General features: G+C 43.4%; 1 protein-coding gene across 1 annotated transcript in view; it reads left to right on the top strand.

Annotated features, from left to right (window-relative positions):
• Window positions 1-6,600: 6,600 nt before the first annotated feature.
• Window positions 6,601-6,823, top strand: part of MME (membrane metalloendopeptidase) — a 56,648-nt gene continuing 56,425 nt past the window's right edge. The window contains exon 1 of the mRNA XM_009279221.1: window positions 6,601-6,638. The gene's annotated coding sequence lies outside the window, so the exon portion shown is untranslated. The remainder of the gene's footprint in view (window positions 6,639-6,823) is intronic.

The raw sequence follows: 6,823 nt of genomic DNA, 5'->3' as shown, positions 1-6,823 counted from the left end.
AAGATTTCTTCTTTCATTACTTCTAGAAAAGTTCTTATGGATTAATATGCATTTTGTCAATCCTAAACAAAGCAAAACCAAAAAACCTCAGAACTATTCTCTCAGCAAGTAGAGAAATAAATTACTTTTATTCATCAAGCATTGCTTTTGGTCTATATTTGCTTAACTCCAAATATTGCTACTCTTCAGGAAAAGGTCCTCTAGGGATACTTTCACCATCCTTAGCTCTGTAGATAATTTAGGCACTCCACTGAACTTCTCCACTGAACCATTCAATGCACCTTTACAGCAAACAACAAAAAGACTAAATATTCTGATACTTGAAATAATAAATGGGTGATGTTAATTTCATTATCTTATAAAGAAAAGACAAGACAGAGTAAGACTGCAATTCTGTTATCCTTATGGCTGACACAGCCAGGAGTAGCTTCAGAACATTTTTTACTCTGTAATGGTCTACCTATCTTTTCAGCTGATAACCAACCCTCTCCCCCCCAGCTGCCATATTCCAAATGACACATTCTGCCACATTCTCTACTTTCTTTAAAATACCAATATTCAGTGTCTACCACAAGCATATTTGCTGCAGAACTCTGGGTTCCTCTAATACTCTCAGAATATGCTGTGATCATAACACCTGGATGAGGGGCAGGCTTTTGATTTACTGCTGCTAGTCCACTCCATATTTGGGGTATTTTTGTTTTCATTGAGATCACTACTACATTGCTCCTGCCATCAATTAAACCACCAATTAATATCCTTACTAGATGCCATTTTCGTAAACTGTATTGTGCGCTTCAATAAATCATAGACTGCTGTAAGAATTTTGATTTTTTTAAGTAAAAAGTTGAATGAGGTTGCATGTTGTGAATTTAAAGTAGCCAAAGCCTGCTGCTACCGTGACCTCCAGAAAAAAATCTAGCTTCTATCTTAAATTTCTGAACTATTAATACTGAGAATTGAAATTTGCGATGACTGGTTATTGCATTACCACATGATACCTATTCTACCCTTGCTCACATGACAGAGAAGTCAGAAATATAAAATAAAAGAGAGGCAGGACAAGCACTCTGAGGACACAGAGCCAGTTTTACTCCTTGCATTAGTGTTTATACGAACACCGATGCCTCTGGGGACTATGCAACACACTCAGTTTGAACCCTGGAGGAATCCAAAATACCCCTCTCTTTTGTATTTCAGTAGAAGTAATTATTTCCACAAATCTGCTCGAATTCATGTATCCTCTTGTCAACAACAGGATAGGCCCTTTCATAAGCTCACTCCACGGCTTCCAGTCTGAGGTCCTCTGCAGCGCTGAGTAAAGCCAGTCAAAAAACAATTCCTGGACAGACGAGTCATCTGTAAACTATCAAATGGATGCAAAAACCTATGCTCCTTTATTTCTTGGTAACTTTAATTATCTTGTACAGACACACCAGGCATTACGATTCAGCTTCAAACAGTACTGTAGTCCAATATATTAGTAGCCTTAATCTCATTATTTAGTAGAATCTAGCTGCTATCATTTAGCCAGGAGAAATACAGAGCAAGCACATGCTTTGCAAGTTCCTAATTCAAAATACTCTCCACATTTGTGGTCCCCGTGTATCTCCCTGCCCATGGTTCACTCTTTGGTCAGTAACTGCTACAGACTCTCTGGCATTTCCTGTAAAAAAGCAACCCCAAAACGCATCCCACATTATCATCTGACTGCTACCGCACAGGCCCCTTTCCTGGCATATCACTCCACTTCCCAACCACAAGGTTCTTTGGCAATGTCAAGCTCAGCAATGAAGGCAAATAGGAAATTACTAGCCCCGAGGCCTAAGAATAATGGATGACAATGCTAACAAAACACAAGCAAAGTTTAGGCTTTCGAGATGATATAAGCAGTTAACTTCTCCAAAAGAGAAATACGTATATTTAAACGTGAACTATGTTGTCAGAAAAAAGCACAAATGTACAAGTACGGCTGATGGTCTTGCTGAAGGCAGCAATGCCACGATGACTACTAACGATGACTATTGAGGCACCACCCGCCACAGCCCTAGAAGAGCTCACACGAAGGGCTCCCCGAGGCGGCGCAGGGCTCTAGCTGCACCCGCGCCGATCCAAGCCCCCGCCAGGCCGCCGTTCTACTGAGGGATAAGCCGCAGGCCCCCACCCCCTCACCGGCACGCTGTCACAACGGTACAGGGGCACTCCTCCAAAGGGGTAGAATTCACAACAGGCACAACAATTACCGTGTTCGCTGCAGGCACCCGGCCCCCTCCCGGGCTGCGCAAAGCCCGCCTCAGCGCCCGCCTCAGCCGCCGCACGCCCCCCGCTTCTGGACGCGGCGCGGGTTTCCCGTGCGTCGGGGGCGGGGGCCTCTCCTCAGTCCGCTTATTCTCACTGAATGGACAACTTGCAGTCAGCTGGACAACAGAATTAACACTGCTCCCTATCCACGAGGCTGAGCTGCTAGCTCCAGTGTGAGAACCGCTCCTTGTGGCATATAAGCAGGTGAGCATGGGCTGAAGGCCGCCTGGGCTGAGGCCGTGGGGAGCACAGCCCCTGTCCAGGGCAGGGCTAACGCGGCAGGAGCTTTACCTATGGGGTAGTCATGCTTTGGAGCCCAAGTGCAAACAGCTACTTGGAAACATGGTGGGGTGTTGACTCCGTAAATTTTGCATGTCTGTAGTAGTTTCTGCTCCAGTTGCTGCTGGTGTAAAGGCCTCTCTGTGCTTGTGCTCATTTTTTCACAACACTGTGGTTTTAAAGACTCATTTTTTTGCAGTGCTGTGGTTTTAAAGTTAACTGGAAAAGTGTGACTAAGCTTTGTGTAGTCATATTTGCACTGTGCAGGAAAACTTGTAGTTAATTCATCCAAATTCTGTCTCTTACCTTTTGCTTTTATGTTTACATTATTATCAACTTTTATGCTGTCTGCGTATGTCACATGCAGTTTTACCTCACTCCAATTTTTATCCATTTCTTCCACAAAACCCACTCACTGTTTTCCCAGTAATGCTTCCCACTGTGATTGCCAGTATGGCTGCAGAGAAATTCAGGACACCAAAAAGCCTGTTAGCCTGTGTTAACTGAGCATTGTGTGTGGCTTTTAGGCAAGCTCAAAAACAGCCCCGCCCAAAAAAAAACCCCGCAGCTTTTCAGCCAAGCATTTTATCAGGCTTGCAAACACCTGCAAATCAGTTACACTACGAAGCCTGTCAACTAACAAAGACAAAGCTTTGTAATACAATACAGTTAGACCTGAATAATTTAGGCACTGAAGCAAGTATTTCGAGATGTAGGCTGTTTACTTTCCTGAATGAGAAATTACCCAGACTTGGATTCATTATAAACCTACTGAGAAAAAAAACCCAAATGAGTGAACACTCAGTGTGTTAGACTTTAGCATCTAAATTCTTTCACAGTCCAACTGCGCTGAACACGCACGGGGCCAAGGAGGGACGGCAGGAGATTTTCCATTTTCTTCTTCTGCCTGTGATACAGGACTTGACAGGGAGAAGAGATCAGCAGGATTAAGATGGGCCATCAAAATCACATAGGCAGCATTAATGTTGGCAGCTGTTTGTCTCTTGAACGTTGACTTTGTTACTTTGGAAAAGTGAGCTTTCCCAAAAGGAAATAAGACAAGTATCGTCAGTGTTGTTTCATAGTAATGTAAATGAGTCCTAATTTCCTAAATGTCATCCAGAGGTCATATTGAGAATAAGGTCTTACTGTTGTCAGTTTGGACCAACTGGAGAAAACAATATTGAATGGGTTATTGGCTTCTCTTCACTTGATGAAGAATTCAGGTTGAGCTATTGTGACGCAGTTTGTTTTTCTGAAGGCTGGACAGTGCATCCATTTTTGTATGTTGTTCTGAACTACCTGTGGGCATAGTTTTTGGAGAAGCATGCTTCTGTAGCCACTGATTTTTAAGAGATAGTACTACTATCTCCTCTCAAATTAGTATTGAGCAGAAACCTTTATTTTTCAAGGACACTGATTTAATGACAGTGTGCTTTTTCTATTTTTTTCATTATCTGACTCTCTAAATCATATGCTGAGTTTTATTTGGTTCTATAAATTTACCATGTACTTGTTTCAACCTGGTGGTTGTCCATCAGAAGTCCAGAGAATTGTCAGCAGTAGTGCCAGGTCCCGTTAAACTTACCCCTAAAGGATGAACCTGCAAACTCTTAATCCTGCTGTCTTTCTTGCTGAAAGCAGTAAGATTACTTGAGCGTAAGACAAATCAGGAAGGTTATAAGCACAAACTACTTATTCTAATCTCTAGATGTGAGGGGTTTGTTATTTTTCAATTCTGGGGTGAACTTTCTGCTGTTAGTTTGCTTTTTTTGTTTCTTATCTCAGCTTTGTGAAATTACAGTACTAGAAAGATGAAGCTGAGTAAGAGGAAAGCAAATACTTAGCATTTGACAGGAATCAATACAAGCTGTAATCTGCTTTTTTGGTTCATCTTGGCATTGGGTGTACACCTTAGCAATGTGTAGGGGTTAATATTCCATTATATTCCATTAATAGAATGAAGCTATAAGTCTTTTATTATCCCTAAAATTATAGGGCATAAAAATGACCAAATACACTATTGATCTCAGCTAGGAATTTGTAGAAGTTCTTCATATGCAGAGCTTGAAGGTCAGTGAAAGAAGGAACTTCATGTGTATAGCACCTACTGAAACTCTCTGTTCAGCTGAGGTGCGCTGGGGTGGGTGGTAGGACAGCAGTGTGCCCCTGTCACACCCTTCCCACGGGCTGAGGATGCAGCCCACGCTGGCAGAGAGCTGTGAGCAGTGGGCAGCAGGAGAGCCGTCCTGCGGCAGTGGTGGGGCTGTGCTGACCGAAGAGTGTTTCAGCTATAGCATAGGCCTAATACAGTGTATTGTTTCCTACCACAAACCTGGCTTCTCCGATTGTCCACGGGAGCACTGATAACAGGTCTTTGCTTATTCTTAGGGAGGATATTGCACTATTGACTTGATGGGAGTTTTCCCTAAGTAAGGCCCAAACAGGAATCTCGGCATTTGACTCACAGATCATACCTCTTGTAGCCTGCATATATACAAATGTCTAATCCTTCTTTCCAAGCACAAGGTTTACAAGAGTGGAAACTCTCACACTGCCTGTCAGGCATGTTAGTCCTCTTTGAACTGTTTACAGATTTCTGGTCAAGTTTTTCCCTTTTCTCTCTCTTTGTGGTGAATTAGGCAGTTACACTTTTTTGGTTCATCTAAGATTTTTGAAACAAGTCCTTTTTTGTCATTTTAGTTCAGTCTGTTCACACACATCACCCTCTACTTTTCAAGCTTTGTTGTAGTTAAGGCTGTACAATAGGCATCTAGTTACAAAATCACATGTATTTTTAACGACTCCTCTATTCCTACATTGCTTGGTGAGATTTTCTATTGTTTGTGTCGGGGTGTCTTTAAGGCACCAGGTAATGTCAGGGTTGACCTGCAGGAGCAGATGGCTTGTTCTCGTAACTGGAATGGAACTGTGGAAGAATTAATGCAGGCAAAGTTGAAAGTGAGATATTAATTTGAACACTGATTCTGGAAAGGATGTAATCAGCATTTTTCCCGCTCCTGCCTGTAAGAAAATGCAGTATTTTTGTTCTCTAGACTTTTTGAAATGTTTTCTTGCCTATTTTTGATACTTCTATTGCCTTTTCAGTAAATAAAACCTTATTTGTTCTTGTTCCTTCTTCAGATGTTCATTTTGCAAAAGTGCTTCATTTTTACAGCTAATGCTCAGTTAATACCTTATCAGCCTCCTCTCTTCATTGCATCTGCTCTGCGGATCATTTGCTGTGCAGTTCCATAAAGTCGGTATTCAGTTTCCACCTTTCTTAGAGAGGAGGAAGGTTGCCCTTCTCAAGCAGCAGACATTTTAGAGTGTGTAGCTGGTAATAAAAGATTTCAGAAATTTCAGCTGCCATTTCTGCCTCAGAGGTAATAAAGGTGCTTTTAGGAAGGCAGCAGAAGTGAATGTGATACCTGGTTTGAGCAAGAGGAATGGCAGCAACTCATATTGCTTCTTCTGATGTTTGCCAATTTATTAATAAAAATGAAACTTAATAAGAATGAAACTTAGTAAGAATGAAACAAATATCTTTTGATACTTGGTTGGCTGGCAGATCTTATGACAGAGCTTGGAGCTGCCTCTCTGTGCAAGAAGTCACAGCTGTCTCCCTCCTGAGAAGAAATCACTCAGTGAATGAGGATACAAGGTCTTGCAGCGTCTATGTGACTGCATTAATTTGACAAAGGCGATGAGTCTGCATGGAAACAGGCACCAAGCATTGCAGACATGCAGCCGCTAACCTTCCCTGTGCATCATCTCTTTCCCTCTCTTCAACTGACTGGAAAGAAATGAAAAGCCGGAGAAAGAGGGAAGGTGCAGGCTGCTCTCGCGCTCCAGCTCAGCTGTCGCTTTGCGTACGGCCTCGGTGCCTTCCACCCTCCTCCGCGATAGCGCGGCAGGCAGAGGTGGCCTCCCGAGCGTGCGGTCCCGAGTCGGGAATGGGGCAGCTCCATCGGACATAACGCTCATCTGCACCGCCTGTCTCCAGGCGGCAGCTCTTTCTCTCTCCTCTACCTAAGCGCTCGGGGAAGCTTTGCGAGGTGAAGAGCGTGGTTTGTAGCTGTCGGGGCGGGGGGGCTTGTTTGTTTGTTTCCTGCCCCATCACGTTTTTATGATCGCAAAGAGGAAGAAGCCTTCAGGTCACCCGGAGAACTGCTCGTCCGGCAGCCCGCAGACAAGGGCTTCTTTGATTGCCAGCGGCTTTGCTGTGCGGGGGCAGCGGCGA

This window comes from Aptenodytes forsteri, unplaced genomic scaffold, assembly GCF_000699145.1.
Source record: "Aptenodytes forsteri isolate BGI_AS27 unplaced genomic scaffold, ASM69914v1 Scaffold299, whole genome shotgun sequence".
In the NCBI taxonomy this organism is placed as follows: domain Eukaryota; kingdom Metazoa; phylum Chordata; class Aves; order Sphenisciformes; family Spheniscidae; genus Aptenodytes; species Aptenodytes forsteri.
The sequence above is the reverse complement of the archived record's forward strand: the minus strand, read 5'-3'. Positions and strand labels throughout refer to the sequence as shown.